We start from the raw sequence: 10,924 nt of genomic DNA on the forward strand, positions 1-10,924 counted from the left end.
CTTATGATAATTTCACTAAAAACTAATTTATACACCCGTGGTAAATATATCACAAACTAATTTTTTAATCACAAAAATCTCAAAATTATGCATTTATGACAAATTTATCATTCATTAATTTTCGTTAAATTAAATTAATACGACACAAAACTTCAAATCGATATAATACACCATTCAATTGCTAGGTGTCAATCAACTTAGTTATGTGACGGTAAAATTTAATAAAAATTAGTGAAGAATAAATTAATTGCAGATGTACCAATTTAAAGTTTTTTGAGAAATTTATCACATGTCTATTAATTTAAAGTTTTTTTTTTTTTTTGTGATGTTAACAAATAAGTAATGTAAGGTTGGATAAAACACAAAGCTATTATGTCTAGGAAGTTCAAATAGCATCACCAATACATTCTTTTCTCTAGTTGCCATGAAGACCCACAACCATTGCAACTTACACATGCAATAACTTAGGGAAAAGAACATCATAAGCGTCATAATTTAGTATGACGTTCACTTGAGTATTATAATTTTTTTTTCCGATTACTTGAGTGACATATCAGTTTTCAGAACATTGCCATGTTTTTAAAATGCTTTTTAGACATCATAGCATTGCACTTAATGTCATATACAAATTATGACATTTGTGATGTCTTTATATTAACAACTTGATTTTAGAGCTAACTAAAACTTGCCCCGATGCTGGGGTGAAAATTAAATCATCCGAGTAGCACGCTTTTTAGTTGGTGGATTATTAATATTTTTTAAATAAATAGAAAAATGTTAATTGATGGTAGGTATGGTTTGGCGTCGACACCAAAACTATGGGCAGGCACATCCAGGCAAGGCACAAGCATTATATTGGCCTCTTTACTCGCGGCTAGCCCACATCAGTAACACCTTTAAGCATTTGATGCTGACTTGAAATTTGACAAGGAGTGTACCTTCACAAAAATCAATAAACGTGTCGGGGGGTTAGTTGAAAATTTCCTCGTTTTCTTTGGATGCAAAAAGAAAAGACGCATATTTCAGGGGCCAAAATGGAATTAAGCCGTAATATTTTCTTTTTGACCAAATCAAGCCATCGGCTCGCAGCAAGGGCAATTTGGCTATTTCTTTCTACAGAGCTGGGTGTTGGGTTTCAAAGCTGACGGATTATTTTGATGTCACCATGTCTTTAACAGAAGGAATGCTTTTGTTGGAATTTTATTACATTTCACCGGCGTTAGAATAATAGCAAGTATTGTCTTACATACATTTATTATTAAATGGCGAGAGAGAGAGAGAGAGAGAGAGAGAGAGAGAGAGATATCAACTATTTCGAGACACTCGATAATAGCATTGGAAAATTTCCATTTATAGTAATTATTTTACAAAGAGTAATGATTTACGGATATACATGGAAGGAATCACAAAAGATGAACGCTTACAAATAAAGTGAAATTACAAAATATATGTTCAGATACAATTTTTTTTTTTTAATGATGGAAAAATGAATTCAACTAATTTTGTAGAGGAAATTAATTGTTAATCGACAGCTCCAATCAAGACCTCAGCTCGATAAGATACACTGATTTGATAAGAAAAAAAAAACTACTTTCTAAAAGAAGTAAGAGCTTTATGTCTGTTTTTTAACCAAACATTAAAAAGATAAACAACATGCGGACATTATTATTGGTTGAACTACAACAAAATGAAAAATACGAACATCGGCCTCTTTTACAAGGGCACTCATGAAACGCCTAAAACAAGATAGAGATTATTGGTATAAATCTTCTCATATGAAAATGATGGTATTCCATTTTCTCATCATTTGTATGATTTTCATGTGATAGATGGATTTTTTTTTAATACAAAATGGAATGAATTATTTAAATTTGGATTTTGTTAAAATAATATTTTCAAAGGATCAACAAAATAAATTCAACGAAAGAAAACTATAAAAGAACTCGAGGACTTTTGGAATGAGAATTCTGTCATTCATTGCCATAGAAACGTAACATATATACAAGAAGATACAACTATCAAACAATCTCCTAATTAGGCTAAACTACCAAAAATACAAGGACAATGCAATAAATGAATAAAAAGATATGCACACAAAACTTCCTACGTAAACGGCCTAAATAAAAGGCCTAAATAAAAGCATATCACAACTGCCTTTCTTCCAATATATTTGCCTTTCTAATACCCCTCAAGTTGCGAAGAAGAAAGTTAAATTGATCCTTTCCCAACACCTTCGTGAAGATATCAGCTAGCTGCATTGAACTACGTACATAATTTGTTTGAATGTCACCATTAATTATCTCATTACGAATAAAATGACAATCCACTTTAATATGCTTAGTACGCTCATGATAAACAGGATTAGCAGCTATATGTAAAGCTGCCCGACTGTCGCAATACAGGTGCATAGGTTGAGAATGTGCCACACACACCAAGAGAATCCAATAATCCTTTCAACCACTTAAGTTCACAAATTGTAATACTCATAGACCTGTATTCAGCTTCAGCGGATGAGCGAGACACTGTCTGTTGCTTCTTAGTCTTCCACGAGATAGGTGATTCTCCCAAAAGAACAAAGTAACTAGTCAAAGATCGTCTCGTCAAAAGACAACTAGCCCAATTAGAATCGTAGTAAGCAGATAATTTGAGGTCACAATTGGCACGCAACATAATACCCTGACCTAGATTTCCTTTCAAATAACGCAGAACTCTCACAGTTGCCTCCCAATGAGCTTTCTTTGGCCGTTGCATGAACTGTGCAAGAATATGCATACAGTAACACAATTCAAGTCGAGTTATTGTTAAATAAAAGCCGACCCACTAGGCGCCTATACTGAGCAGGGTTGTCTACATCATCACTCTCAGTAAGGGCCAGCTTGTGATTTTGTTCAAGAGGAGTTTTAGTCAGCTTGGAACCTAGCAATCCGACCTCAGAAATCATATCAAATTCCTACTTACGTTGACATAAGAAAATACCATTTGAGTTTCTCACCACTTCAATCCCCTAGAAAAATTTCAGCTTCCCCAAGTCTTTCATATGAAAACGACTTAAATAGTTCTTGAACTTTTGAACGGCAGAAGTATCATTACCGGAGATAATGAGATCATCAACATAAATAAGCACATTCAATTGAGCAGTCCCAACTCAAAAAGTGAACAAGGAGTAATTTGAATATGACTGCTGAAATCCATAAGCTTTCAAAGATGCAGCCAATTTCGCAAACCAACATCTAGGTGCTTGCCGCAAACCGTATAGAGATTTTCGAAGTCTACATACCTTCCCTGATGATTGAGAGGCAAATCCAGGTGATATCTTCATGTAAACCTCTTCCTCTAAATCGCCATGTAAGAAAGTATTTTGAACGTCCATCTGATGAAGTTCCCAATTCTTTGTAGCCGCAACGGCAATAAAGGTGCGTACAGTGCACATTTTTTCCATAGGAGCAAGTCTCTTGATAATCTATGCCTTCAACTTGTTTATTTCCTAGTATCACCAACCGCGCTTTGTATTGTTCAACGCTTCCATAAGAGTTGTACTTAATTTTATACACCCACTTGCTCCTAATTGCTTTCTTCCCAGGCGGCAAATTTTCAACTGTCCATGTGCCACTATCTTCTAAAGCTTGTATTTCTTTACTTATGGCCTCTCTCCATCGTTCATCTTTAATTGCTTCCGCAAGAGTTTAGTTCATGTCCTGCAGTAATTGCTGCCAAGAAACACCGGTGTTGTGCATAAAATTTTTCATAACTCACATAATGTGCTATAGAATAAGGCGTACTTGAGGAATCAGATTGGGCAGATGAACATGTCAAGGGGCTTATTCTAATGGCATTTGTCACATAATCTTTCAAATGAACAGACGGTTGCTTGACCCTTTGTCCCTTACCTAGCTGCTCTTCGACAACTTCACTTCTTTCCACATCCTCATTGTTTGTGTGGATCAATTCCTCCATTTCATGATTCACCTCATTTTCTCTATCTACACTTTCAGCGTGCTCCTCTCTCAAGTCACTTTCTAAATCATCAACTTCATCGGCCAACTCCATAACTCTATTTTTAATGAGTTCATCACTTACAGTTTTCTCATCAGCATATGGAAATTCTATTTCAGCAAATACTACATCTCTTGATACAAAGTATTCACCAACTTCTAAATCATACAATCTCCACCCCTTCTTTCCCAACGGATAACCAACAAAACACACCGACGGCTTCTACTAGCAAATTTATCGTTATCCCGATTCTGATTATGCGCATAGCACAAACTGTTAAATTATGTCTCGATTTTGATTTCGGATAAGTCGAATTTTATCGATAAAGTTTTCCCAAGCCAAGAAGAAATTTTGTCGATCTCCGAAGAATTATAAAATAAACGGAAGATACGAAATTTTCTTTACCTGCGGAAGTTGGCCGAAATTTGTTATGCACGTGGGGGCCCAGTGAAAGAGGAAACATGTCCTCCACGTGAAGATTCGTATATGGTGGGCCCAAGGTCAAAAGTTTGACCTTGGGCACACGCATAAAAAGAGATATAAAAAGAAGCGGAGGGTTTTTTCTTTACGTGGTTTTTCGACGGTAGGGTGTTGCACGTACGAGCCGACGAAGAATGAAGCCGCACAAGAGAAGCCACGTTCACGCATACGTCCGCCGAAGAGAAATCGCACGTCAAAGTGAAGATTGAGCTGCGCGCGCGTTAAACTTTGAGGCAAGGGACACACGGTATTTTTGTGACGTGAGTTTATACCCAATTGAGTTGTTATTTATACACTTAAGGTTTGGGGTTAAATCTAGGTGCGGGAAACACTTGAGCGATTGAGCGATTGTAAACTCTGATTCTTCGATTTTAGTGGATTATTTGCTGCTGGCTCTCCCCGTGGACGTAGGTACCGATACTCGGACCGAACCACGTAAATTTCTGGTGTCCTGATTTTCTCGTTTATTTCTCTGGCGATTTCGCATTGACGTAAATTGCAAGATCCTATCGTTTCCGCGTATTATATCCCAACAATTGGTATCAGAGCGTGGGGTTGGATTTCTTGGTTCTAATTTGGGGCTTTTGCTTGTCTGATTATTATCTGGAAATTCTGTTATTGCAATTATGTTTGAGAGGAAATCTGAGATTGAGTAGTTTGATGGGAGAAATAACTTTGTGTTATGGAGCATCAAGGTGCAAGCTTTATTGACAACACAAGGTTTGGCCAAGGCACTAGATGGCGAAGATGAGTTGCCGATTATAATGAAAGCCTCAGAGAGGGTAGAGCTTATGCAAAAAGCAAAGATCATAATCTTGTTAAATTTGTCTAATGAGGTCTTACTAGAGGTTATTGAGGAGGAGGATGCCGCAGCATTATGGGCAAAAACTTCAAGCACTCTATGTGAAGAAAGATTTGAACAATCGCTTGTATATGCTGAAGAAGATGTTTCAATTTAGATATACTGAAAGTACGTCTATCAGAACCCATCTAGATGAATTTAATAAACTCATGTTGGATCTAAAGAACGTCGGTAAGATTCTTGATGATGAAGAACATGGCATGATGTTGTTAACCTCTTTACCAGAGTCATGGGAGCACTTTACTGATTCACTATTGCAGGGGCGTACTACTATTACCTCAGAAGAGGTAAAGTCTGCCTTATTCTCTAAGGAGTGGCAAAGAAAGTTGCAAGATGACGGTCTGGCCAAAGGAGCAGCGCAAGCACTGACGATTCGGGGTAGAGAACAATATCGAGAGCCTAGCAACAGCAGAGGTAAAAGCAGATCGAAATCACGCAATAGAAAGTCTAAAGGACGAGTGAAGTGCGTTGAGTGTCACGAGGAGGGGCACATCAGGAGAGATTGTCCAAAGCGAAGAAATAAGGTTGATGAGCAAAATGCTACAACCAGTGTGGCAAACGTTGCTGAGGGGAGCAATAGGGATGCATAAGTTGTCTTATGTGTGACTGCTACTTCATCAGGAGACGAATGGGTGCTAGATTCGGGGTGTTCTTATCATATGACGCCTCATAAGAACTGGTTCACTACTTACTAAGCTGCAGATGGTGGTAGGGTTCTTTTGGGGAATAATGCAGTCTGCAAGGCTGTGGGGATAGGGACAATCCGGATTCGGATGCACGATGGGGTGGTGTGCACATTGACAGATGTGAGGCATGTACCGGAGCTCAAGAAGAACCTTATTTCTCTGGGGACACTCGATGACATTGGGTGTAGGTACACTGCTGAAGGTGGAGTACTGAAGATCTCTCGAGGTGCCATGACAGTGATGAAGGGGAAGAAAGTGAATACTCTCTATCATCTACTAGGAGAGACCGTGACTGGAAGTGCTACTGTTTCATCAGGTGAGTCAAACTCTAACTTGACTCAATTATGGCATATGCGTTTGGGGCATATGAGTGAGGCAGGTATGACGATGCTGAGTGAAAGGGGGTTGTTGAGTGGTCAGAAAACAGGGAAGTTGGACTTATGTGAGCACTGCATCTATGGGAAGCAGCATAGAGTTAAGTTTACTACAGCTATTCATTCGACCAAACGACCTGTTGAATATATTCATTCAGACATTTGGGGCCCGTCTTCGGTTCCTTCGAAAGGAGGTGCCCGATATATGCTGACTTTTATCAATGATTATTCGAGGAAGATATGGGTATACTTTCTGAAGCACAAATATGACATGTTTGATCGGTTCAAGAAATTTAAGGCATTGATTGAGAAGCAGTCAGATAAGCAGATCAAGTGCCTGAGAACCGATAATGGCATGGAGTTCTGTGGTAAAGATTTTACCGAGTTTTGCGAGAAAGAAGGTATTGTAAGACACCACACAGTACCTGGGACACCACAGCAGAATGGCGTGGCAGAACGAATGAACAGAATCTTGCTTGATCGAGCTCGATGCATGCTTTCGCATGCAGGACTTAGCAAGGAATTTTGGGCCGAAGCAGTGAATATGTCATGTTACCTGATAAATCGATCTCCATCGTCTGTTATCGAGTGGAAGACTCCTGAGGAAGTATGGTCAGGGAAACCTGTTGATTATTCCGGATTACGAATATTCGGATGTCCTGCGTATGCTCATGCAAGTGATGGTAAGCTTGAGCCGAGGGCAAAGAAGTGTATATTTCTAGGTTATGCACAAGGGGTGAAAGGCTACTGGCTGTGGTGCACCGATCCTAGATCACCCGGTTTTCTAATCAGCAGAGATGTGATCTTCAACGAGACTACAATGCTTCAACAGAGGAGTTCTGAGACACAACCAGCAGAGAAGACAGATCATGGTGTCATAAATGAGGTGGAGCCTCAGGTGGAGACTCCGGAGACCTCGAAGGTAACAGAGGTTGAGACTGCAGATGAAGCCGCAGTTCCTGAAGTCAGTGATAGTGAACAACAAGCAAAGCTGCAGCAGACTATAGCCGCAGATAGAGAGAGAAGGCAAATTAAACCACCGGTACGTTATGGTTATACATATATTGCTTATGCATTGACTATAGGTGATGAGGTGGAGACAGATGAGCTTTCGTCTTACTCTGAGGCGATGGCTAGTCCGGAGTCGTCGTAGTGGCTAGGGGCTATGAGTGAAGAGATGGAATCTCTCCATCGAAATTAGACATGGGAGCTGGTCAAAGTACCCAAGAGCCAAAAGATTGTTGGAAGTAAATGGGTCTTCAAACGGAAAGAGGGCATTTATGGTGTCGAGGCAGCGAGGTATAAGGCGAGACTTGTGGCGAAGGGATATACACAGTGTGAGGGCATTGACTACAATGAGGTGTTCTCTCCTGTGGTAAGACATACTTCTATTCGTGTTTTATTTGCCTTAGTTGCTTCGCAGAATCTCGAATTAGAGCAGCTAGATGTGAAAACTGCGTTTCTTCACGGTGAGTTGGAGGAGCAGATTTACATGAGGCAACCTGAGAGATTTGCTATTCTGGGTAAGGAAAGATCATGTTTGTTTGTTAAAGAAATCTTTGTATGAGCTAAAACAGTCTCCTAGGCAGTGGTATAAACGTTTTGATGCTTTCATGGCTAGTCAAGACTATTCAAAAAGTCAGATGGACAATTGCGTTTACTTTAGGAGATTAGAGAATGGTTCTTTGATTTATCTACTTTTATATGTTGATGATATGCTGATAGCAGCTAAGGATATGTCTAATATTGATGTGCTGAAGAGGCAGTTGAATGCTGAATTTGAGATGAAAGATTTAGGTGCTGCAAAGAAAATTTTGGGTATGGAGATTTTGCGTGATAGGATTGTAGGAGTTTTACGTTTGTCTCAAAAGAAATACATTGAGAAGATCGTAGCACGTTTTAACATGCAATCAGCAAAATCTGTAAGTACACCTTTAGCGAAGCACTTTAAACTTTCAGATAAATTATCACCGCAGACTGAGGAGAAGGAGGAGGAGCATATGTCCCGTGTTCCTTATTCTAGTGTCGTGGGTAGTATTATGTATGCTATGGTGTGCACTAGGCCTGATATTTCACAAGCTGTGAGCGTGGTTAGTCGCTATATGAAGCGTCCTGGTAAAGCTCATTGGGAAGCTGTGAAGTGGATCCTCAGAAATTTGAAGGGGACAACAGACGTGAGTATAGTATATCGGAGAGACAGCAATGGTAGTGAGACCACTGGTTATGTGGATTCGGATCACGCCGGTGACTTGGATGATTGCAGGTCTTTAGCAGGGTACGTGTTTACGCTAGCAGGTGGTGCAGTTAGTTTGAAAGCGTCCTTACAGAATCACATTGCCTTGTCTTCGACTGAGGCAGAGTACATGGCACTAACTTTTGTAGCAAAGGAGGCGATTTGGTTACAAAGTTTGCTCTTGGACTTTGGGTTAGAACAGAAAAGTGTGGATATACACTATGATAACCAAGGTGCAATATATTTGGCGTATAATCCAGTTTATCACGAGCGAACGAAGCATATCAACATCAGGTACCACTTCATTCGAGATGTCTTAGCTAAGGGTATTGTTATTGTTAAAAAGATTGCTACAGCAGATAATCCAGCAGACATGATGACTAAGTCTGTTCCTGTGACGAAGCTCAAGCTCTACTTGAGCTCTATTGGCGTCTGTGGAGAGTGAGCGCCCGTTGGGGCGTTGGGAGAGCAGTATGGATGATGAAGTTTTCTTTACCTACGGAAGTTGGCCGAAATTTGTTATGCACGTGGGGGCCCAGTGAAAGAGGAAACATGTGTTGGAGAAATCTTTCCAGAATATTTTGAAGCTGACAAAACATTTTTATCAGTCTAGTCTGGATATCGACAGTTTAAAGTCTCAAGACTTTGTAAACTCAAGACTCAAGACTCAAGACTCATGACTATTCTCACTGACAGTCTTTCTAATCCAGTGACGAAGGAAATCCAAAGCCGAAGTATATGGTTGAGGATTCGATCCTATCCTCTGGAAAAGATCCCTTGGTTGGATAATCATTTCGGATTCTTTGATTCTTATCTAAGATCAATTGAAGATCCAATGATCAACGAAACATTCTTGGAATGTTCTATTCTTGGAAACCAAGATCCTGATTGTATGGGCAAACAGGATTGATGGGCTATCATCAGATTCCTTAAATAGCTCGGATGATCTTCTTAATTGATTCCGTCCAACGGGTAGATTGGAGGAATTCCTTTGGTAAGTGCCAACGGCTATGATGGCATAAAGGAGTATAAAAGGAAGACGCTCTAGTTGTTTTAAGTGTGTGATTGATAGGAAAATTCCAGTCCGAAGAACCTTGATTGTTAGTCGATACGGTTCGAGCGAAATTGTATACACAGAGAGTGTTTATACTTGGTGATACCTTGAGCGAGTGTAGTAGATCATCTACATTGAGAAATCAAGGAAGATCAACACTGTAACATCTCTTTGTTCATAGTGGAATCCAGCCAATCGGCTGTCAGTGCAGAAGAGTGGATGTAGGCTTGAATCAAGCCGAACCACTATAAACCGCGTGTTCAATTCTCTCTTTCCTTTACTCAGTCTTATGATTGATTTTTTAATTATTGCAAATCCTTCATCTGTCTAAGTATTGTGCAATCTTCAAGAAAATTTTTATAAACCTATTCACCCCCCCTCTAGGTACTTGTACTAGCAATATCAACATGTCCTGCACGTGAAGATTCGTATATGGTGGGCCCAAGGTCAAAAGTTTGACCTTGGGCACACGCATAAAAAGAGATATAAAAAGAAGCAGAGGGTTTTTTCTTTACGTGGTTTTTCGACGGTAGGGTGCTACACGTACGAGCCGACGAAGAACAAAGCCGCACAAGAGAAGCCACGTTCACGCGTATGTCCGCCGAAGAGAAATCGCACGTCAAAGTGAAGATCGAGCTGCGCACGCGTTAAACTTTGAGGCAAGGGACACACGGTATTTTTGTGCCGTGAGTTTATACCCAATCGAGTTGTTATTTATACACTTAGGGTTTGGGGTTAAATCTAGGTGCGGGAAACACTTGAGCGATTGAGCAATTGTAAACTCTGATTCTCCGATTTTAGTGGATTATTTGCTGCTGGCTCTCCCCGTGGACGTAGGTATCGATACTCGGACCGAACCACGTAAATTTCTGGTGTCCTGATTTTCTCGTTTATTTCTCTGATGATTTCGCGTTGACGTAAATTGCAAGATCCTGTCGTTTCCGCGTATTATATCCCAACACAAACAACCAAAAATCCGAATATGTTTGTAAGGAGGTTGGCCAAAAATAATCTCATATGGGGTTTTACCATTCAATAATATAGATGGAATCCTATTTATCAAATACCCAGCTGCGAGTACACATTCTCCCCAAAATTCTATGGGTAAATTTGCTTGGAAACGCAAAGCTCTTGAAACATTAAGGATATGGCGATGCTTTCTTTCCACTCGGCCATTTTGTTGAGGTGTTCCAACACAAGAAGTTTGATGCAATATCCCATGTTCATCAAAATATTCTTTCA

This window comes from Eucalyptus grandis, chromosome 11 (genome assembly GCF_016545825.1).
Source record: "Eucalyptus grandis isolate ANBG69807.140 chromosome 11, ASM1654582v1, whole genome shotgun sequence".
In the NCBI taxonomy this organism is placed as follows: Eukaryota; Viridiplantae; Streptophyta; class Magnoliopsida; order Myrtales; family Myrtaceae; genus Eucalyptus; species Eucalyptus grandis.